The sequence below is a fragment of the Papio anubis genome, chromosome 8, assembly GCF_008728515.1.
Source record: "Papio anubis isolate 15944 chromosome 8, Panubis1.0, whole genome shotgun sequence".
In the NCBI taxonomy this organism is placed as follows: Eukaryota; Metazoa; Chordata; class Mammalia; order Primates; family Cercopithecidae; genus Papio; species Papio anubis.
The window spans coordinates 7,863,194-7,887,930 of record NC_044983.1 but is presented as its reverse complement, the minus strand read 5'-3'; the positions used below and the strand labels follow the sequence as shown (position 1 = coordinate 7,887,930).

Genomic DNA, 24,737 nt, shown 5'->3' with positions numbered 1-24,737 from the left:
ACGAATATGTATGTCTGTGCAGTCTTCCCAGGAAAAGGATCCATAGATTTCTTCAGACTTTCCAAAGAGTTTGTCTGAAACTTCCAAAATAAAAAGAACCATTGTTTTGTGCTCATTTTCTCTGGGTGTTCCTATGTATTTAGTGCACCTGAACTCATAAGGATGTGTTCATCCCTGGGTAAAGAGTAAGATTTCTGAATTCTCAGTGATATGCTGGGCTGTGAAGTGCAGTGAGCCAGAAGGTGCAGATTCCCCAAGTGACACATACGGAAACACTCTTCTAGTACAACTGAGGCCAACACAAAATCAGAATAAAAGTGTAAGGTTTTATTTGGAACCTTATTTCCCTATGTCTAGATCTGTTCTATTTCTAGGAAGTTTCTAGGAAGCAAGCATCAAACCCTGACAGTATTCATGCCATCATCTCCACTACATTCAGTTGTCTACATTATTTTCTAAAGTTATCCAACAGGGAGAGAAGACCTTTATTAATAATATTTCCCTAATATCTAATATACTTATTTTTAGCTAAGTTAATCTTTGAGCCACATATCCATTCAGAACATACCAGAACAAAATCAAACTCACTGTTAGGAAATGTATCAATACTTCCAAAGATCACATGCCACTACTCTTAACACACTACAGCCCGCTAGTGTGAGCTACCCAACATCAGAACGCCTACAGCTCCAGGCCCTGCATGCACCATCTCATCCACCCTAGGGAAGTCACTTCCTTCCCTGAGAGCACTTTAAGTGAGCTCTGGGCGAGTTTATGCCCCAATCCCACCACCATTTTTATTCTTAGGCTCTGAAGTTTTTCCCTCTTGAGTCTCTTTCATTTGTACTCACAGTTTTCAGAATCTAAGATGGTCTTTAAAATATTCATTCCAGTAGGGACCAAGTTTTCTCCTGCCTGGTTAATTCCTTCCGGGTGTATCAAATGCCTGGGTCCAGTCAATATTGTGGCTAGAATTGGCTACAAGGAAACCTCTCTATTGCCGAAAGTATCACAGAATAAAAGTTTCTAAAAGTCTGTCGTAATGAGAAAGCGGCTTAACAGGCAATAGAGGTTCAGATTAAAATTTAACGTGACTTTTAAAAACCTACTTAATGTGGGTTTTTTGTTTTTGTTTGTTTGTTTTGAGATGGAGTCTTACTCTGTCGCCCAGGCTGGAGTGTAGTGACACAATCTCGGCTCACTGCAGCCTCCACCTCCCGGGTTCAAGCAATTCTCCTGCCTCAGCCTCCTGAGCAGCTGGGATTACAGGTGCCTACCACCGCATTCGGCTAATTTTTGTATTTTTAGTAGAGACGGGGTTTTACCATGTTGGCCAGGCTGGTCTTGAACTCCTGACCTCAAGTGATCAGCCCACCTTGGCCTCCCAAAGTGCTGGGATTACAGGCGTGAGCCACTGCGCCTGGCCTTAAAAAACCTACTTAATGTTTTCACTGTGCTTTCTATTAAATACATTATCAGCCAATTTCTCTTAAAATGAGCAAAGCAAAAAGGAGCCAGGGGTATTGAGGTAGACTATTCAGCTTCCAAAAGCCATCTAATAGAAATGTTATGAAAACTTCTGCTATACACTAGTTTCAGAAATATTGCATAATCCACCAACAATGAAACTTCCAATAAACGAATATATGAACATGCCACTGAGCTTCTACTCAGTCTCTATAGTTCCGTGCATTCTCTTCATCCTTTCCCCTTGATCCATTTCCAAGTTGCTCTGAATGTTGTCTTAACAGTCAGTCTTCCCCTGTTTTGGTCAATTATTTGACCATCATATGTATCTGCCCCAGAATGCTTCTCAAGTCTCTTAATCCCAGGAACAGCTAAGAAAAAAAGATAACTGCTCGAGGACTTTCTGACTCTCCTATCAAATACAAATTTTCATTCATTCCAATGGTTGAGAACGCATTAGTCTGCATTCTGAAAGCAGCCCACAGTTTTAAATAGCATGTTCAGGTACATGGAACACACTCAACTTTCCATTTTTTAAAGGATAAATAATCTTTCCTGGAGATTAAAGTTTCTTTCCTTCTCCTCCCTTTCATTCACACTGTCTACCTTTTGGCCACTAATTTTGCACTAACTCATTCACCCAATAATAGGAGGAGGTGGCGGCTGGAGGGCCACTGAACAGCTTCTTCTCCCTCCTCATTGGCACTTCTGCCCTACATAATAACATCTCATTTTGAAAACTGGTAGCATTGTGCCACAAGTATATTTGGATATAATGTGGGTGGACTTTGTATATTCTAATACAGGACATTCCGAGACCGGTTCCAGATTGAAATTTCGTCATTACTGCCTTTAGGATTGTCACTTGATGATTTATTTCCTCCTGAAAAATAATTGCCTCTGATCTAAGTAACTTACACTGCAAGCAGATAGAAAAGACAAGAATAGGCATAGGAGGAATTACATAAACTGCCTGGGAAAACTGAGGTTCATAAGAACCCCAAAACCTTCAAAAGATAATTGTCTCCAAAGCATGACACTAATACTGACAGACATAATGTGAGACATGCATGTCAACCCAGAAGTACAAGGTCATAATTATCTGTGATTATATATACTTTAATGAAATCTACTGATTCATCTAGTAAGTTACTAGGTATGCGAAAACAACATAATTTCCAGAGTTCCTAAATATTTCCAATATATTGAACTTAGGGATCCAAGATTCTGAACATGCCATCACCAAAAAAAATTGCAAACCTAAAAAACAAAAAGGAAACAAATTAAACAATGTCAAAGGAAAGACTTTCTTAGAAATGGTCAATATTTACTTTTATAATTTTCAAAACATTTTAAGTTAATACTTTTTATCATCTTACCATTAGAAGCTCTTAAGTCTAATATTACAGTTTTATTTAAAAACAAGGCAGTTTTCATACAGCAAAATAAATATTACACAATACTCAAACACATCACCTATTTAATTATGGAATATTTACTGGGTCAAAATATCTTCATATTTACAATCTGAGCCTTTAAAGTGGCATTAGTTCTGTCTTTATTTTCTTTTAAAAGTTGTCATCACGGTGACAGAAATTCAGATGCATAAATAAAATTATAGATTTTGTTCACCTTTAGAAACTCTTTTCTTAGTTGAGTAATAGTGGTTAAAGTCTTTGTGCTTCTATTACATTAACTTTTAGCACATAAACTAAGAAAGACGCTCTTCAAAGCTGTTCTAACCAAAAAGAGGTAGGCCTTTTTTGAAAAAGAAAAAAAAACTTTTTTGGCAAAAATTTCCAAAAATAAAAACATCAGTATTATTTCTTATTAAAAATATTAATATACAAAAGTGAGCTGTATAAACAAAACTTTTGCTATAGGCTTAAAGACCATGCTACTTAGACCAGTTTATTTAATTATTCCATAGAAAATCAAGAGTTCAGAGTTCATATTTCCAAAAGCATAAAACAACACATCAGGAGATATGGTAAAACAAAGAACCACTGAGTGCACACTGGTTTTTCTTTAAGAACAAGGTGAAGCTGGCCCGGGGAAGCAGAAATTATTAACAGCCCACACACATAAAATCACTGCTCTCCCAGTCAACCTAACGGGGCCCAGATTTCCATGGCCAGCTTGTGAGTAATTGTTTCTTAGTGTATGTGAATAATTCTCCCTATCATTACAGAAAGCCACATACATGAAGAAAAAGAACACATTTTATAAATGTTAAATTACTCTCAACATCTGAGATTAAGCAGTAAGAAAATACTGTTTGTAGGGAAATTAAGTAACATAGAATAACATGACAACTGAGTCTCTAGAAGAGAAACATGAAAATAAAGATGACTTAAAAAAAATGATGACGTTTTCAGTTCCTCACAATTTGCCTTCTGTAGCACCCTCCAGAATGAGATGAAATTTAATTTCCTCAGCATCTCATCAATTAAATGACTGCACAATTTAGGTTAAAGATAAGTAAATCTATGGTACTATATTTGTTATTAATGCTGTTACATGTAGTAAAAGAAATGAAGTAGCATAAAGAACCACTTATTTAAAATAACAGCTTAGTGTGAATCTGAACTCCAAGTAAAAACCTTATTGGAATTATATTTTTAGGAGAGTTAAACATAGTAACTGCCTTATAAGCACTGCTACCTCAACATATTTAAAAGGACATGGTCCATCAGAATACATTTAATAATTAAATAACACTCCCCTCCACCCAAAAAAGTTTTACTAAAATGTAAAAAGAAGCCATTGTATTATCTTCAACTATAAAATATATTTGAACATAAAATCTTTCAAAGCTAACTGATACAACTAACCTTCTCCATAGGCACTTCATATTTTAAAAAGTAAAATAAACACACACATATACATAAATCATTAAAATTCTTTAACATAGAAAAAAAAAGTTGTGGCAAGAATCCTTACTTTCTAGTCTAAAAACCTGTAAGTCTGGATTCCCTTTTGTTTAAGAGCAAACCCTACTGTTTAAAAAAAATTATTTCAATCTCTAATTCCTAATGGCTCAGGTTTTTTCATATAATAAATACTTTGCCGCTGATTAGGTAGCTCACAAGAGCTCACTTTAAAAAGCCATGTTTAAACAGCTCTAAAAGGTTTAATTAGCATTTATGATGTAAGCCCTTTTGTAAAACATTTGAGCTAATTTAGGTAAGATATGTCAGTATGTTGTTTAATACCTTTGGTTTACAACTTTAAAATGTTTTTAATCTTGAAGAGGAAGGAACTGGGGCAGCACAGACACGGAAACACATGAAGGCCTCGCTCTCGCTGGCTTTGCCATTTACCATTCGGGCTGAAGTGGTTTCAGGACGAGGCGATCGCTCACCTTCTAGTCAGAAATCAGATGACCTCAAAACAACCTCATTTCAGGCTGAGGCCTCATGTCTTTCGCTTAGAGCTAAAAATAAAAATACATGTGAATGAACAAATGAGCATGGAATGAAATATCTAACATGACACTAAAATATAGAATATTAGAAGCCATTTTTATCACAGAAAAATGAAAATGTACACATTTCTACACAGAGAATCACAATCCTATTTTGAATGGAGTGGTGCCCTCCTTATCCTGTTAGCCGCTGGGTATCATAACAATTGAAATCTAAGTTGGTTCTACAAAGCTAAAGTCATACTTGATTCGTTTCCTGAGATTATAAAACATTTATTTATTTATTTATTTATTTGAGACAGAGTCTCACTCTGTCACCCAGGCTAGAGTGCAGCAGTGTGGATCTCAGCTCACTGCAGCCTCTGTCTCCCAGGTTCAAGCGATTCTCCTGCCTCAGCCTCCCAAGTAGCTGAGATTACAGGCACCCACCACCATGCCCGCTAATTTTTATATTTTTAGTAGAGATAGGGTTTCACCATGTTGGCTGGGCTGGTCTTGAACTCCTGACCTCAGGTGATCCGCCTGCCTCGGCCTCCCAAAGTGCTGGGGTTACAGGTGTGAGCTACCACACCCGGTCAAACATTTACTTTTTATAGAGTTAAATTTAACAATATTTCAATGAAGTCAGCCACTTAGATCATATATATATATGTGTGTGCCAGGGCAAGAAAAGGCAGTGTAATGCTAAACCGTAACAATAGCCTGGCCCTCAGAAATATATTTTTGTGTATTCACAACTCTTGGTTCCAATAGCAGTACTCGTAGAACATGAAAATAAACCTGTTTCTCCAACCAAAATAAGGCACTCACTCATTCAGCAAATAGCAAATGTTTCTAAGCACTGGAATGAAGTGCTTGGTATGACAGAACAAGTTCTAAACCCATCAGCGAGTCTGGAGTCCTCAGCCATCTATTTCCTAATTTGGGGTCTCAAGTCTGTGCTATGATGCTAAGGAGATTCCACAAGAGGTAGGAGGGCAGTATGTATTAAGTGACAACAGAATGAGGCTGCAGAATTTGAAACCAAATCCACTGAGAACTCTGAATCTCTCTGCTGTCGCTGTCAACGACCTCAACTCATCATGTGTCTGTCTCTTCAGTGTGAAGCTTATGTTTTCAAAATCCTACTTTAATCCTGGAAATTAATTCTCTCTCATTTGGAGAATGCTGGTAGTTTTGGTACCAAATATAATGCCTCAGGCTATTTTGAAAGGTTAAATCTGCCAAGTACCTTCAAAAACCACTTATTTTAAGAGTACTTCATTCCACTGAAGCCATAATTTACAATTCAGAAATTCTGCTGCTAAAGTTATACTTAAAGAATTGGCCCTAGCTATACTACAAAGAAGACAAATATGTTACAGAATGTTTTACACCATTCATCTATTCCCATTAAATATTATTCATAAATTATCACATATAGTCTACACTAACATTATTGTTCAATGTTTTGCATTTCTCTGCTGGTTCTACATATACCAATGACGTTTTTTAATTTTGTGGGAATATGATACATTATCAAAAAAATCAAAATATATGCACCTGATTCAAATTAAGCTCCATGTTCATCTTAACCCATTGATGTCTAGTGTTCCATTACTGCAACGTCAAGCTTGTGGAATTTATTTGTATCCTACTGCTTACGGTCATCACCAAGGCCTGATTTTTCCCAAAAAAAATTGCAACCTCCAGCATAAATGGGTTAAAACCAGAAGAATAAATACACTTTTGAGTTGGCTTATGTTCCATAATTTTTCATGGAGTTCAACTAAATTTAATATCTTGACAAATATTACCAAGTTAAATGTTTTGACTCTGAAGTTCATAGGCCTCAGAAAATACTTTAAAGTAATATACTGCAATTTACGCTTAAATACTTAGAATAAAGAAGACAAGAACTATGGGGAGTCATATCTGGGTTTTAAGCAAATCAATAAGCTTTGAAAGTACATTTCCCACAGATGTTCGTAAGATGATTCTTAAGTTTTAGATTTTGCTGCATTCAAATTTTAAACATGGAAAACCATATGCTGGTCTTACATGCAAGCAGCGAAACCCTTCCTCCTTTCCCGTGTATGTCAGACGGCCCTGTTCTTTTCAGTTCATAGGAAGCTTCAGAGAAAACATAACTAATTCACAGATACCCTTTTTCTACTCTAAGTCTTAAACGTGCTCCTCTATGTATCCTAAATTTGTCCTGTGTCAACACAGAGACCCTGTCGGCTACCCACAGCTCGACTCTTACTTGATTTTTTTCTTTGTCTTTTTTTTTTTTTTTTTTTTTTGAGACAGAGTCTCATTCTGTTACCCAGGCTGAAGTGCACTGATGTAATCTCGGCTCACTGCAACCTCCGCCTCCTGGGTTCAAGCGATTTTCCTGCCTCAGCCTCCCGAGTAGCTGGGATTACAGGGGCCCATCACCACATCTGGTTAATTTTTGTATTTTTAGTAGAGACGGGGTTTCTCCATGTTGGCCAGGCTGGTCTCGAACTCCTGACCTCAGGTGATCCTCCTGCCTCAGTCTCCCAAAGTGCTGGGATTACAGGCATAAGCCACCATACCCGGCCTATTTGCTATCATTCCTTGGCAAGAACTAAAAGCAGCTGAGTCTTCATTCGCCTCCCGAACTCAGATGTCCCCCTTACATCTCACAACCTCATCCATGCCACAGCCACAGCTGCCATTTCCCCCTTTTGGCTTCAACCACTTGATGTTCTGTAATACAGGTGACAGTCGACAACAACTGCAACACTGTCCTAATTCCACAACTTTCACTACTTCCACTTTAGGCCTTTGATGATAAAATAAGGAGACTGAATCCTCAGAGGTATGTTTCAGCTTACTAACTATATACTCAGTCTTAAGTTTTGCTACTCATAAAACTCCATCCACCACTTCAGTAATATTACACTGTCTCCCATTTAAGAGGATTGATGAATTCTAGTGAGTTAGTTACGAATTTAGACTAATTACAGAGTCAAACTTCTATAAAAACAAACGCTATTTATTTAAGAACATTCAACGTCAAAGATATTTTCATGAAAAACTGTCTCCTTAGTTTAAACTGGATCTTTTTTGCAGAAAGGATTAAGCCCCATGACACACTAGAGGTGAACCTGCAACCTGAACACTGTAGTCCCTCTTACAAGTTTTCTTTCTGCTCCCAGCACTTGACAGATTCTAAGATTTCCTGTCTGACACATACGCCTCATCTCCTAACCCAGCAAAACCCAACAGTGTTCTTTATTTCTGTGGGAATCCCACAACTTCACATATGCAGCTTGCACTCTAAACACAATACATTTATCAGTCAGAAAATCCCAAATTGAAGGATTCCACAGGAAGAAAACAGAATGTCTGAATGACAGCATGGAGACAGCGGCTGGCCATTTGGGAACCTTAAGGCTGCATCTCTATCTTCATTCCTTAAGTCAAAATAAATTCCAGAAATATCACATTTAAACTGAAAATGTGAAACCATAAAAATGTTCAAAGAAAATATGGCTCAAAATTTAAAAAATACATTTAAAGGCACATGAAGAACTTTAATTATGACATAAACCCTAGGGGCCAAAAAAGAACACAACTGATTAAAAAGTGGCCAAAAAAACCCATTTATAAACAAACAACATAAACTGAAAAAAAAAACTGTAGTATTAATACGGATAAAGTTCTTATAAATTCCCAAGAAAAAGAAAACCCCATGAAAACTTGTGCAACAATTACAGACAATTCATCAAGGAAAACAAGACCAATAAATACAGAAAAACACCTTCAAACCTACTCAAAAGCAATATAAATCCAAATGAGATGCTAACAGAGTGACAGGGATTACCAAGAGTGTGGGGGACCAGGCACCCAAACAGACCATTAGGAGAGGTATACACCAGCACTAGCTTTTTGAAGAACAATGACGTTATTTACCAAAATGTTAAAATATGCATGCTTTTGACCCAGAAATTTAACTTCTGGGACCAGATTCTTATTTCTTCTCACATGTAAGCAAAAATATTTGTACGAGGAGGTTGTTTATAACTACAATACAGCAGTACTATTAATATATAAAAAATGAAAGAAAAAATCTGCAAAACAAGTCCAATGTCTGTCAAGGAAGCTGGTTTTAAAAAAACATTACCTTTCATGTAGCCAGGGAAAAGTGTCCTAGATATATTATTAAGTGCATAAATGATTCTGCTGAACAGATCTACAATGCCATTCATTTCAAAAGTACTATTTCTTAAAACGAGTTTAAGAGACAAGAGTAAGAGGGAGGAGTGAAGGAACACAGGAGGGTTACCCAAGAGCCTGCTAGGCACAGGAGAATGGGAGAAAGAGCTTTTCGCTTGTCACTTTATCTGTCTACAGAATTTTTCTAACATGAACAATTACTCCTTTGATAACAAAAATGTTTTTCAAGGATGCTCTGCTATTTCAGCATTTCAAAATTCTACGGATTGAATTTCTCAAAATGGAAAGAGATTGAGAGCCATGAGTCAGGTCTATCAGGAGTCACTTTGGGAATGCTGGAATTCATTTGTGAAGCAGAGGTGCTGGGATAGCCCACTGGGTGGTGACTGCCAGTAGGCGTGAGCTTTGTGCTTCTCTCACACGGCCACTGCTTACCTCTCCAAGGCTCGCCTATCTGCACACTGTCTTGCAAAGTATACTTGCATGCAAAGTGCATGTTCACTCCTGACTCCTATAAATGAGGGGCAGGCCTCAAGGTCTTGTGTTTGCTCTTAAGGACTTAATGGGATATTCAATATTCAATAGCGCAGAGTGTGCCACAAAGTGAGTGATAATCAATTGTTTTTTCATCTCTTCCATCCCAGAGACAAGGCCAATCCAGGCGCACTGCTGTTGCCACAGACTCTTTCAGTGATCTTAAGACTCCAAACCCAGCTCCTTTGAAAATATGGTCTTGCCTTTTTATGGGACAACCACTATTACAGACAGAAGACATGAAACCGGTCAGGCAGTCCGGTATCCTACCAAACTATTTGTCCATTTTACTTTACAGAGCACACACTTGCCCCAAATCAACACTAACCAGAGATAGAATTCTTTAGTTATATAGCTGAACCATTCATCCGGACGACAGGAGGCATAATCACGCCAGCATGACTAGATTTTGGCCCTCACAGGCCCCCTCCACCCGCCCAAAATGACAGGAGTCTCACAATTACAGTTTCGTTTCTGACGACTAGCCAATGGATGTGTAAGCAGGGGCAGGTATAAGATTTCAACATTTTTCCATTGGCACTCTTATTTAGAAAATAAGATATTCTTTAGATATCAGGCCAATTCTTTAGATACTAGACCACTATAATTGGTAAATAATGTCATTGTTCTTCAAAAAGTTAGTGACAGCTTAAACCTCTCCTGCTGGTCTGTTTATCATTGGTAATCACTGTCAATCTGTTAGCATCTCATTTTGGTTCATATTTATTTTGAGTGCAGATTGACTCATACTATTTAATCTGACTTGGACCCTCACTAATACTTGGTATGGTTGATTCTGTTTTCCAAGCGAAAACTAGGCAGGAAAAAGTAACACACAATTCATTATCTAGCAATGGAATAAACAAGCTCACTAACACAGTAAGTTAAAATTTAAGTGATTAAAAAGCCCATGCCTCTGCCGGGCATGGTGGCTCACACCTGTAATCCCAGCACTTTGGGAGGCTCAGGCAGGTGGATCACCTGAGGTCAGGAGTTCCAGACCAGCCCGGCCAACATGGTGAAATCTCGTCTCTACTAAAAATACAAAAATTAGCCAGGTGTGGTGGCTCACGCCTGCAATCCCAGCTACTTGGGAAGCTGAGGCAGAAAAACGGATTGAACCTAGGAGGTGGAGGTCGCTGTGAGCCGAGATTGCGCCACCGCACTCCAGCCTGGGTGACAGAGCGACTCTGTCTAGGAAAAAAAAAAAAAAAGCCCATGCCTTACACACAAATAAAAATATTTACAGTATTTCTCTTGACAACTTGCTTTAAGTTACCAACAACAATCTGATTACGAACCTTGTCATTATAAATATAAACTAAAGGTTTTTTTTTTAAAAAAATCAGCGAATTCTTTGTTGACAAATACTGTAATCCAGAAATCTGCTTTTCTACTCCATATTGGACAGTCAACTAAAGTAGTCACATTGCACGGGGATATGCCCCACCTTCGAGACCATCTGCTACAATGTGAAGCCTGACAAAGCTTCTATGACAATATCATCACCAACCTCAAACTGGAACTAATAGAAATAATCATAATGGATATACACGGGGATTAAAAATTCAAGTGTGCAGAGTTTAAGATACTTGATTATATAAAGATTAAAATACTCAAATATATCTTTATGCATATATACATGTCTGTATTTCATATTTTTCAAGAGGTTGAATCTCCTGAAGAAATCCAATATGCACCACCACCCCGGGAAAAAAATGAAAACCGAAAAACAAAAAACTCTCCTTATCTCAGTGTAATGCCAGACACTACTTGGAAATAAACACACCTAGGCAGTTCCAGTGTCCTGTGGTCCCCACTTGGCATCTGCACTGTGCTCTCTCTTCTGGGACTGCCCTTCCCTCCCTCGTGATGTTCTTGGCTTGCCACCTCATCTCAGCAGAGGATTGGCTCCAGTGCCACCTGCTCAGAGGGACCGCCCTGAGCAGCCTCTCTAAAACAGTCCTGTCTCTTCATCCCATCCCTAGCAATCTCTAGCCCCCTCCTGTCCTGCTTGAGCTCTCTCCCTAGCAAGATTTCCTACAAACATACTGTATTTTTACTTATTTACTTTATCTTCCCTACTAGAATGATTCTAATTTCCTGGCATTTACATATGAAACTACAGTTTAATCATTCGAGGGAGAAAAAAGCCAACCTTAACGTTATTCTATTATCAAGCATATTCATCTTACCAAAGAGGAAACTGAAATCCCTCCGTTTGGCAAAACACAAACGAGGATGTGGCTAAGTTTCTACCCTTCATCTCTAATGGGACTCTTGAGATCATCAATAACTCACTCAGCTGTGGGGCCAACCTGATGTGAACACAGTACACACATCCAGTGAAACATGGGATGTAACTGGCAGAAATAAGCACATACATTTTTTGAAGTAGAGAAGTCACAGGCAGAAGCTGAAAAAACAATTATATAGGCGCCATAGAATTAGAATAAAAATCTTTGTCAAAGCTCAACAAAATACTGAAATTGATTGGTAAACTGATCAAGCAACTATAAAAGCCAAACTGTGAGTACAAGAGCACTTTAGGGTTCGTTGAGGTGAACAGAAATGAAAAAGAAGAAAAGAGAGTTTAAAACACTGCAGGGGGGTAGGAGAAGGTTGCAGGGGAGGCACAGGAAGCCCACAAGAGGAAGCAAGAGCAGACAGGGATGAGAAGTGGGCAGTGAGTAAAAGATGGCTCCATCATTTCCAGGGCATGATGAAAATGCAGGGCACTTTTTAAAAAAAGTATTGATGCCAGTAGGAAAACGTGAAAGCAAGCGTGGGGCCATGAGGGAGTGCACAAGTCACGTGCCCATGACTCTGGCCCGCTCACTCTGCTAAGGACCAAGCTGAGGACCGGAGGCGAGGCAACCGCTGCAGCTCTTCTTGCAAGAGGGGCCAGGCAAGCGCGGACCATCTCCTTAGGTACAGAGACCCTAGCACCCCGCACGATTTACAGGACACATCAAGGCCCAAAGACACCTTCAGGCGCGCCCAGGTTACTGTTTTTAGGTAAAGGGGACGGAGGACAACACACCAAGATCTATAAACATAACTCCATGGTTGAGTATAAGATTAATTACCACGGAACAGTGGGAGCTTACTAGGCAGGAAACATACAGAACTGTGACGTTTTGTTGCAGGGCCATAACGGAGATGATCTGAAGCCTGTCACCACCCAGGGAAGATCCTCATGGCTTCCTGAGACCTACGCACTCTAACTGAAATACCTAATAAAGAACAGCAGGAAGGACGGAGAGGACTTCTCCCTGTTCCTTAAGTGCAGTACAAATTCCATATCTGCAAAAAACTAAAAACAACTGTGTTCCCTTCCCCAATCCTAAATTCCTCTCTGGGTTAAATATTTCCATTTCTGTCTACTGTTCTACATCTATACATCTGTACCTACATCACTCTTCAGTTTACCAAAGTCTGTCATAAAATGTCCAGGACCCTCTTAGAATGTTTAGTACAAAGTACAACAAAACGGATGCTCTCCCGTGTTCTGAGTACTATACTTCTACCCATGCAGCCTAATGCCATGTTGCTTCTCTGGCACTACCTCCTAGTAACTCACAACTTGATGGAAACTCTAAATCTCTTTGTCTTTCTCGCAAATACCAAGTAGGTCTGCTCTTCTACAACCTATACTTTGGTGTTTTTTTGATGTGGTTTTTTTGTTTGTTTTGAGACAGAGTCTCGCACTGTCGCCCAGGCTGAAGTCAGCTCACTGCAACCTCCGCCTCCCAGGTTCAAGTGATTCTCCTGCCTCAGTCTCCTGAGTAGCTGGGATTACAGGCGCACACCACCACACCTGGCTGATTTTTGTATTTTTAGTAAAGACGGGATTTCACCATGTTGGTCAGGCTGGTCTTGAACTCCTGACCTCGTGATCCGCCCAACCCGGCCTCCCAAAGTGTTGGGATTACAGGCGTGAGCCACAGCACCCAGCCTACTTTGGCGGTTTTTAAGTGATAAAGTACAAAACTCTACCTTCTGTTATGCTATATTTTATCTTGTTTTTGGCCTATCTTTCCAACCTACTCAGTTACTGAAATTTTTAGTTCTAAAAACAAATATGTCATTTTTCTGGTTTTCGATTATAGAGATTCAAACTTACAAAATGCTCCTTCATTTTACTTCTCAGCTTTGCAACGCAGGGTCATGTCACTTAAGGAAAACACCTTATATCTCACAAGAGGCCTTCTAGAATTGCAGTCACCTGCTGAATTTCCAAGATCCAGTGACGAATTCTCACAGGGTCAACAAAAAAATCTATTAATGAACAGAGCCATCTCTGGAGTCACTTTTAAAGGACTGAACCACTGGACTAAAGCCAAAATGCCGATTCGACAATGTTAAGTGAAAATTGTAACAGCAGAGACCAGGAGATGTTAGAATCCTGGGGCCAATGTATGTGCCCCTCCCACAAGCCCCACAAACAAGTCATGTTGGAAACTGATATAAACCAAAGTGACTCAGATGATGGAATCATTTGCTCAATGTGTTCTCTCCATGCAGGCACGCCACACAGGAAACGAAGCTGTAATCCAATGTTTAGTGAGCAAAGAAATCAAAGCAACTGGTCATCTAACATAAATTTAACAACATCAGGGTAAGTTTGTCTTGTGTATCACTCTTTACAACAGGGTTATACTCTAGGACAGTGGAGTACTAAGGGTACTCTAGGTGGTACTTGGATAAACATCAATGAAAATTGCATCGCTTTCATGACTAACCAACTCCCTTCCTGCAATCCCACTTCTTAATGAGATGTACTAGAATTCCACCAGGCTGTGGTCCGATTCAGCTGGCCTGGAGGTGGTTATTGTGTCCTACAAGCTCTGGAGTCGCACTGGTTGAGTTCAACGCCAAGCTCTACTGCTTTCTTTTCTAATTATGTGATCTTCAACAAGTTACTTATCTTTTTTAAACTTCAACACATAAGTTACCCATCTTTTCTAAACTTCAGTATTAGTTTCACTATAGCATATGTAACAAATTACAATTACAATTACACTTATCAGTGGCTTAACCTAACACAAATCTATCATAGTTCTGTGGACTAAATGAAGGTGTCAGAAGGGCCACATTTCTTCTGGAGACTCTAGAGGAGAATCCACTCCCTGGCCTTTCCAGCTTCTAGGGACCACATGTATTCACTGGCTTGTGGCCCCTTCCTCCACCTTCAAAGCTAGTGGTGTAACATCTTCAAACCTCTCTCTAGTTCTGACCACCCTGCTTCTCTCTTTTACTTCGGAGGCCCCTTGTGACTACATCAGGCCCATCTACCCAGATAATCCTGGATAACTGCTTCATCCCCAAATCCTTAATCACACCTGTAAAGTCTCCTTTCCAATGTGAGGTGACATATTTATAGGTCTGGGGATTGGAATGTGGACACTGTGGGGGGCACCATTAATGGATCTACCCAGGGCTATTACAGTATAGTTTTAACACTGATTTGATGTTAATCAGTCAAAATTTAATGAAGCAATACAATTTTATCTTAAAATTTTGAATACTGTTACCCAAGGAGGACACGGCTATTTCAATGCATAGTTCATACTAAAATTAGACTGCACTTTTCTATTTCAGTTTTCACATAAAATGACATGCATTTGATTTATCAGTGGAGGGGAAAAAATAGAAGAGTTAAGCAATCAAAGTCTTTACGGCTTTACCAATTAATACGGGACTAATTAAACAACAAATTAGCTAGTATAAAGTTAATATGTAAAGGAGAATCTGATTGTTTGGTTGAGTTTTTTCTATTAGAAACAGGAAACCACACTGCTCTGGTTTTCACCTTACCCCACTGGCCAGACCTTCGCACTCCCCTTAGCTGGATTCTTCTCCTCTCCCTGACCTCTAAAGCCCCAGTGCTCCCAGGCTCAATTCCCAGGCCTTCCTGTCTACACTCACTCCTGTGGGAAAGTCATTCAATCTCAGAGCTTTACCAATCTCAGGCTTTACCATCTGTGCTGACGCTCCAGATCTTATAGGTCTCAATCAGATCCCTGAACTCCCGTCTCCATCACATCTGCCTACCTGATAGCCCATCTCAGATGTCAAATAGGTATCTGCATATTCAAAACCAAATTCCTGATCTTCCCGATGACCATAGCCTGGTGGAATTCTAGTAGTACATCTCATTAAGTGGGATTGCAGGAAAGGAGTTCGTTAGTCATGAAAGTGAGGCGGTTTTAATGATGTTTATCCAAGTACCACCTAGAGTACCCTTAGTACTCTACTGTCCTAGAGTATAACCCTGTTGTAGAGAATGATACACAGGATGAAATTACCCTGATGTTGTTAAATGGCTATTCATCAAATAGCTATTCCATCCCATTAAAAATCTTAGCATCATCCTTTCCAACTTACTTTCCCTCACATCCACTATGCCCATCAGCTGACCAAATTAGCTCACCTTCAAAATATATCCAGAATCTGATCACTTCCTACCACCTCCACTGTTACCATCTTCAGCCAAGCCACCATCATCTCTTGCCTTGGTCACTGCTAACTGATTTCCTTCTATCCTTGTTCCCCTGGCTTGTTTAATACAGCAGCCAGAAAGTCTTTTTTCCAAAAGAATTAAGATTTTTGGTTTGTTCTGTTCTCTCTTTTTAACTGAGGTGAAACTTACATATAGTGAAATTAAGCAGATCTTAGGCTTCAATTCAATGACTCAGATGGATCCATGTAATCAAGACCCCAATCAAGACAATACTTCCAACTTTGGGCTGTGAAGAATACAGGAGTTTCTTTCAGAGTGATGGAAACATTTTGCAACTAGACAGAGGTGATGGTTGCTCAACATTGTAAACGTACTCTTACATGCCACTTAATTGTTCATTTCACAATGGTTAATTGTTACGTTACGTGAATTTCACCTCAAAAGGCTCTCTCTTTATTTCTGTGAGAAAATACCCCTGATGTAAAAAGCTAAAAGGTTTATCACTGCAGCTGTATCATTTCAGGCATCAGGTACTTAAGTGATTTTTCAGTTTTACTGATGGTACTTAACAACAAAAAAATCTTATCACCACTAAATGTTTCTTGAGTGGTTCACCCTTGGCTTTAAATGTTATCAAACAGTGGAGAGCTGCTCTCTGCTTCCACAGGAGGACCACTAGATGCCCATCTTCAAGAATCAGTAACTAACTCTAGAACTCAATGAGAATATTCATGGCACACAAACAGTCATGGAATACCATGCACTGTTAAGAAGACGTTTCTTAAAATATTATATACACTTAGTGTCAGACACTTTATACGTTACAAAACCTTGATTCTACCAGAATTTTAATTCATCATAAATCTATAATTTAAGGATTTTGCATTTGCATCTAATTTTTTAAATCGATGTGGGAAGGAGGACAGGAAACAGGACAGAGGGATCTTTTCTATCCAGCCAAGCCAACTGTCTTTAAAGCATAATCCTTTCCATTTTCTGCCAGTTCACAATAAATGTGTGAAGACAATTCGATCTTCACTTTTTTAAAAACCAATCTCAGCTGCTTGATATATAACAGAAGATGAGGAAAAACGGTATCTGAGGTACAAAGCTCAAGTGTCAATCTGAATTCTTAGTTCCAGATTGAATGGGAAATCCCTATCACATTTCTTACAGAAAAGGCCTGATATAAAGTACTGAAATTAATTCTCCAAAGCCACAGAAAGGTAATCTCATTACATATTCAAAACACACACTTCTGAAAAGACAAGTAGGTCCTTTTCACTTCTAGAACTAGACAGTGTTTAGCATTTAAGGAAGTTAAGTAACACTGTTTTGTGACTTGTTGTGTGTATGTGTGTATGTATTTAGGGTTATTAAGATGTGTGCACTCAGTTTACAGTTTAATTTTTTTTAATGCTTCCAAAATGACAGATTTTTCAGCAAATAGTTAAAATTCAGTTCCTCTTCAGTTACTGGTCAAGACCTAAGTTCAGGATTTTTACGTTTTCCAAAGCACAAGTGTTTTATCACCGTATCTACACTAAGCCATGTAGTAGTGTGATTGGTCTTTAAAGCATCCATCCACTCTCCTTGGAACCATCAGGATCAGGGGCGAGAACCAGGACATGTGTGTTATACACAGATAGTGCAATGGACAAAAATAACAAAAGAAGGGTTCATTAAAAGTCTGCACCCAAGTGCTGTTGTCTCTGTTGACTTCCTTAGGCTAAAGGGCTAGGGGCTGCCTACTATGGCTAAAACTTGGCCTTTTCTCCCTCCCCTGTTTTTTGTTTGTTTGTTTTTTAAAGTAACTATCCCTACCTAAGGATGATGTAAAAGGCCACTCAGGAGCTGGTATCTCTTTCAGACAAAGGTAGAGACTGTGGATCTTCCATCTATCCAGTAAGCCAAGGGATATGCTGACCAAATGAGAAGTACCACGGACGCCGCACAGGGGGCCTTTGTAAAGAACACTGGACCCACGTATGTACACAACTCCCAGAATCAACACAGCTTCAGGACCCCAGTCCCCTAAGTATATGCCACTTGACTGCAGCAATGGTAACAGTAACCTTGTGGAGCAGCAAATGTGTCCCCAAATAGTAGATTTTACAGTCAAACTACCTAATTCTGAGCAGAAGACCAAGAAATGATGTCATGACATCACATACAACATAAGCACATCTCATAAATCGCTAGTTATGTCACTGAGGACCCTGTTTTAGAGACGCTATCCCAGGGGATTTCTCTTCTAGCTGTGGATGGTAATCCTTGTTCACAGCTATAATAATCTCAATGAAAAAAACACTCTAAATACTTGGCATTGTATTGAATTCAGCATTTGTACACTCTGGTTCATGTCAGTGAGCCTCCTTCATTTTCCCTAGCTTTATAGTTCCCAGCCTTTTTCTTTATTTGTTACACAGATGATTCAACTGTATCCTATTTCTGTTTCTTTTTTGGTTCTTAATCTGGATTATGCCTCTTTAGCTTCCTAAGTGGAAATGTGTGTGAATTTAGGAACTGAAATTTACTGGAAAGATATAAGATACAAGAGGGGAAGAGTAATTAACATAGAAGGCATGACGGAAATCATTTTTTGAGTTTTTCTTTATTTTTGATGTTAAAGAAGAAAATTCCTGAGAAACAAACTTCATGATGTCAGTAAAGCTAATTTTTAAAAAAATATTTCTGAATGGTTTAAAAGCATAAAATTGAAAAGGTAAACAAAGGTACACAATAAAAAGTTTTCCTTTCATCCTTGTCATTAGCCACCAGTTCTCTTCCCCTGGAGTAGCCAGTGTTGTCTGCCTATCCTTTTACACAGTGATGCAACACACTCACAACAACATTCTGGTCAATGACGGACCACATAGCTAATGGTAGTCTCAAATGATTATTCACACTATATTTTTACTATACCTTTTCTATGTTTAGATATGTTAGATACACAGATATTTGCCTTTGCATTACAACTGCCTACACTATTCAGTACAGTAACGTGCTGTACAGGCTTGAAGCCTAGAAGCGACAGGCCATACCAGACAGCGTAGGTGTGCAGTAGACTACCTCATCTACGTTTGTGTATGTCACTCCATGATGTTGGCGAAGAACCCCTAACTATGCATTTCTCAGAACATTATCGTTAAGTGATACATGACTGTGTATGTTTTTTCCCTAGAGCTGCTGGCTCAAAGACCCATTATCTTCTCTGCATTCTGTGCTCTGATATAGTGGGTCTCAAACTTCAGCACTGCTGCACTCCACTGCCCCGAGATTCTGATCCAGTAGGTCTGGTGTAGGGCCCTAAAATCTGCATTCCTAACAAGCTCTCAAGTATGCCAGGCCCACACTTTGAAAAGCCCTGATCTAATAAAATCAAGTAATCAATTGTTTTTGAGACAAGGTATCTTCAAAATCAAAGTGAATGCATCACTGTCACAGGTGGTACTTAGAGAGCTACTGTCCAAACAACACTATTCCGCAGTCTATACTAGTTTCCTCTCAACCAAACCTAAATAACTTTCTTTTTTTTTTTTTTGAGATGGAGTCTTGCTCTGTCACCCAGGCTGGAGTGCAGTGGCGCGATCTCAGCTTGCTTTGCTATCTCAGCTTGCTTACCGCAACCTCCGCCTCCCAGGCTCAAGCGATTCTCCTGTTCAGCCTCCTGAGTAGCTGGGATTACAGGCACCCGCCACCATGCCCGGCTAATTTTTGTATTTTTAGTAGAGACGAGGTTTCACCATGTTGGCCAGACTGGTCTTGAACTCCTGGCCTCAAGTGATCTGCCTACCTCGACCTCCCAAAGTGCTGGGATGACAGGCATGAGCCACCACGTCTGGTCAACTTTCTTACTTAAAAGCTGTCATACCCAGTAATGGCTTAATCTTCAACTTTTACTTTCTTCATACTGGCTTTGTCCCTTCATTCATACACACACACACACACATTTTTTTTTCCTTGGAGGTCTTTTTTTTTTTTTTTTTATTAGTTACACTTCTTTTCACCTGTAATGCTTTCTATGATGTGCAAAAAAAAAATCTTCCAATGGAGATGGCAGAAATAGATGCCCTAAGGACAAAAGTTCCTCTTCAATTTAGACTAAAAAGATACAAGTAAAAAAGAAGAGTTAAAAGTAAATTTACACATTTTCGAGATCAAAAACCTCTGTAAGAAAAATTGCAAAAAGTAATTCATTTGACATCTAATGTTCTAGTGAGGAGATAGTTTCAAGTTGTACTGCAAAGCAAACATATGAATATAGTTGGCTTTAAATACAAGCGTACAAGGGAGAGGGTGTGGGTACTAGGAATTGAAATTTAAACACACATTTATGAAAAGCTTATTGCTTTCAGGCATCAGAACTAAGGTATCAAAATATGATCATTGCTCTGTTTGTAACCAGCTAGAATCACAGGTTGACAGATCTACAAAAATACGGCATCAACTTCACATCAGGCCCTCCTTTGTGAGAGGCAAGGTGGAAGTGCACTGCAGCGATACTCACTCCTCTGTAATGATGAGGGCCTCTGAGCTGGACCTAACTCAGAGGACCCTGGGGCACAGCATATGAACAATACCCTTAAGATCTGCCTCCTTGAGAGAGGGCAAAAGCTAGGATGAGACCAAGCTCTCCTTCGGAACGTCCAAGACCTTTCAGAGTATGGACCTTGAGCTGGCGGGAATGGTGTTTCTCTCAGAGTACACACTCTCCAGGGAGATTGAAAAAAGGAATAAATGCTAACACAGTACAGGCTAGGACTCAGCAAAGAATTGTGTGTCTAAGAATAGACTACCCTTTGCTGGGAAAAGCATGCTGGCAGGGTTATACCTCCTCCTTTGGAAATAGGGAGGCAGCTGAAATACCCTATGTCGAAAATCCTCCTTGTTCTCAATAGCCTGATTCCTTTTAAGACCAATGTTACTTCCCTAAGAAATGTCAGGTCTTACAACCACCCCACACCCAAAACATAATTAACTCTATGTTTTCTATTATATCATAGACCTATTCAGATCATGTCATCTTCTACTAAAACCCAGCAAGACTTCCTCTCATTTATGGAATAAAGTCTAAACCCCATGACTTTGTCTATGGTGCTATTCATGACCTGGTCTCATCTTTTTTGACCTGATCTTCTATCAAGTAGCCTCATCCTGCAATTACTTACACTTCCCCTAAAGCATCCTTCAGGCCCACAGCCCTGAGTCTCAGAACATGCTGCTGTTCTATCTAAATGGCTTTCATCACCACACCCTGGTTCCTGGTTCATTTAGAGAACTCTGACACTCTACATTCAAAACAGACAAGCTTCCCTTCCTTCATGACACCTTCCTTGCCCACCCTTACCCTCTCCTCTATGTCCCTACGCAACCCTCTCCCACCTCCTTCATAGCACTGATCACCGTGTGTGTTACTGCTGTCCATCTGGATTACCTCCTTTTCCATACCCTATCCCAATGCTGTAAGGGCGTGGAAAACAAAGACTTCTGTCTTACGTATCTTTGGCCAAAATTAGCAAAAATTAAAATATCTGAAACTAGTAAGTATCTGCAAGGATACAGAGAAATGGGTAGCATCATACACTGTTGGACAACTTGGCATTGACTACTCCAAGTGGAAACACTGTACAAGTTACAATTCCATGCACTCATTTCTGTCTCCTATGCACAATGGCAGGCATTCAATGGGTGCCATATAAATGTGTGGAATAACATCTTCATTTGTTAGATTTTTAGGGAACTGAAACACAGAAGACTTGCATTTCGTATTTTTTTTTTTTTTAAAAAAAGATTGGATGGTCCTTTTTACTGTGAGTGGGAATGTAAACTGTTACAACCATTTATGAAGGCTATTTGAATACACACACACACACACACACACACACACACACTGCCCCAACACAAATTAATCTACTAGGGAAATAATCATGGACAATACTATATTCACAAAAATGTATGCTGTGGTGTTATTTATTTATAACAGCAAGAATTAGGAAAGGCCTAAATGACCAATAACAGATCAACTAATTAAACTATAGTACAACCACAATAAAATGCCATGCACCCATAGAAAATTATATCATAGAATGAGATTTAATAATACAGAAAGATATTTCCATTACACTCTGCTAAGTAAAAAGGCTGGCTACAAATTTTGATTATATTTGTTTGTTTCTTTAAAGTATATATGTCAATACATGCATAGAAAAAGCATGAAACTTTTTAATTGACAAAAATATTAAGTTTCTGCCATCCTGTAATTTAGAATCTCCCCCATGATAGATAGCATAGAGTTACCAAAAGTTAATCATGATTTATTTACAGTTTAATATTGCTATCTTTAAACATCATTGTAACGATCAGGACTTAAAGACCCAAAGAAGGATGACTTGTACTACAGTTTAATTAGTTGATCTATTATTGGTCATTTAGGCCTTTTTAAATTCTTGCTGTTATCAGATACCAAACTATATTCTAAAATTACATTAATTAAAATAGTGTGGTATGAACAGAGGAACAGACAAATGGATGAATTCATGAAAAAATGTCTGAAAACATGTACATGTGTAATTTCTGAGGTGGAATTTCAAATAAAAGGAGAAAAAATTAAAGAAGGAAAAGGAGAAAAAAGTGAAAAAATATCATACAGAAAAAAATTTCATATGAATTCAAGATCTAAATACTTAAAAAAGAATAAAAGGAAGACTAAACAAGATAAAAATACAGAAAAGTACATTTTTAAAAGTGGACAATCTTTCTCCCAAAATGCAAAAAACACTTAAAAAGGTTGATAATATTTTAAAGGAACAGATTCATATATTGCTTATATAACTCAAAGTTACCAGTGTTTCGACAATTCTAAGGGGCATTCTTTTATCTGTGGAATTGAGATATTTCTTACAATAGATGGCACCTTATAAATTATTGCCCTTTTTTTTCTTTCTTAGAACATAAAAACTGGTGCATCCCACCACCGGAAGTATCTGCAAGCCAGTAAAAAAGGGTGAAAAGCTTTATGGAACTTTATGTGTGGGACTTACATGCTGGTTTCCTCCATTACTATGGACTGAATGTTTCTGTCTTTCAAAAATTCCTGGCCTGGCGCAGTGGCTCACGCCTGTAATCCCAGCACTTTGGGAGGCCGAGGCAGGTGGATCACCTGAGGTCAGTTCAAGACCAGCCTGTCCAACATGGCAAGAGCCGTCTCTACTAAAAATACAAAAATTAGCTGGGTGTGGTGGCGGGCGCCTGTAATCCCAGCTACTCGGAAAGCTGAGGCAGAAGAATCGCTTGAATTCGGAAGGTGGAGGTTGTGGTGAGCCGAGATCGCACCACTGCACTCCAGCCTGGGCAACAAGAGTGAAACTCCGTCTCAAAAAATAAAAAAAATAAAAAAAATAAAAAATAAAAATAAATAAATAAATAAATATAAAAAATTCCTATGCTGAAGCCCTAACCCCCAATGTGATGGTACTTGGAGGTAGGGCCTTTAGAAGGTTATTAATTAGGTCATGAGGATGGAGCCCTTGTGAGTGGGATGAGTACCCTATCAGTAGAGATGAGAGAGACGATCTCTTTGCCACGTGAAGACAGCAAGAACGCATTCCCTCTGCCAACCAGGAAGAGGTCTTCACCAGGAGTCAACTCGGCTGGCACCTGAATCCTGGACTTCCCAGACTTCAGAACTGTAAGGAATACATCTCCATTGTTTAAGCCACCCAGTCCATGATATTTCTGTAATAGGAGCCCAAACCAAGACACCCACACAGAGAGCACCTACACACAGTGTGGTTACAGGCTGCATCATTTCTTTTTCTTTTGGCATATTTGCATATTGTCTACATTTTCTACAATGACCCACCACATGGATTCTTTTAAAAGAAAAAAATGGTAAATATGAAATAGAATAGTGGTGTTGACCCTTAACAGGAAAAAGATGGCAGAAGACACCATGTTACTTACAGTAGACTACACATGTGTGTGAAATTTGTAAATAAAAGATGAATACTTATGTCACCACCTTCCTCTCCGATGTTTCTGAAACCAGAGCATATATGGTTAACCTTGCTCTAGCTCCAGTCCATCCATCCATCCATCCATCATCAGGCTAAAACATAGAGCTGTAGGCAGTGGAGAAGAGCTGTATGTGGTGAGGAAAGTGGGAGAGAGGAATTCCAGAAATGTCTACTACAACAGTGCTTTAGGTTTTAATTCCTTCAAGAAACCAATACGTATCAGAGCATAAGTGAGAAAAAGAAAATAACTGTAAAAAATACAAAGGAGTCCAGGACAATAGAAATCTTTCTTCATTCACATATTCTAGAGAGAATAGTGAGAAGAAATTCTCTCTCAAATGTGGACAGCCCCTCACATCTTGAGCCTTCATGGAAGTCTTATCTAAGAATAGAATCTCTGCTACACTAACCTAGGAGAGGGCCAGGCAACTGCTGCCGTATACCCCTCACCCCAGTGTTCTGGAAGAAAAAGACGGCAGGGAGAAGTTCTCTTTAGAACCAGCTCTTCTACACCACATGAACTCAGGAGACAATGAATGAAAACACCATTCCACGGTGTGAGCGATGCAATGTGAAGCGCAAGCAGCAGAGTCTGCTGAAGAAGCTACTCCCCTGAAATAGGAAAGAAGAAAACCAG

General features: G+C 39.1%; 1 protein-coding gene and 1 long non-coding RNA gene across 2 annotated transcripts in view; both read right to left on the bottom strand.

Moving 5' to 3' along the window:
• XKR6 (XK related 6) overlaps nucleotides 1-24,737 on the bottom strand; it is a 295,851-nt gene that overhangs the window by 207,549 nt on the left and 63,565 nt on the right. The window lies entirely within an intron of this gene.
• Nucleotides 2,566-24,737, bottom strand: part of LOC101015839 — a 79,615-nt gene continuing 57,443 nt past the window's right edge. The window contains exons 2-3 of the long non-coding RNA XR_650362.4: nucleotides 4,683-4,903; nucleotides 2,566-2,727 (exon numbers count right to left, since the gene is read on the bottom strand). This is a non-coding gene — a long non-coding RNA (uncharacterized LOC101015839). The remainder of the gene's footprint in view (nucleotides 2,728-4,682; nucleotides 4,904-24,737) is intronic.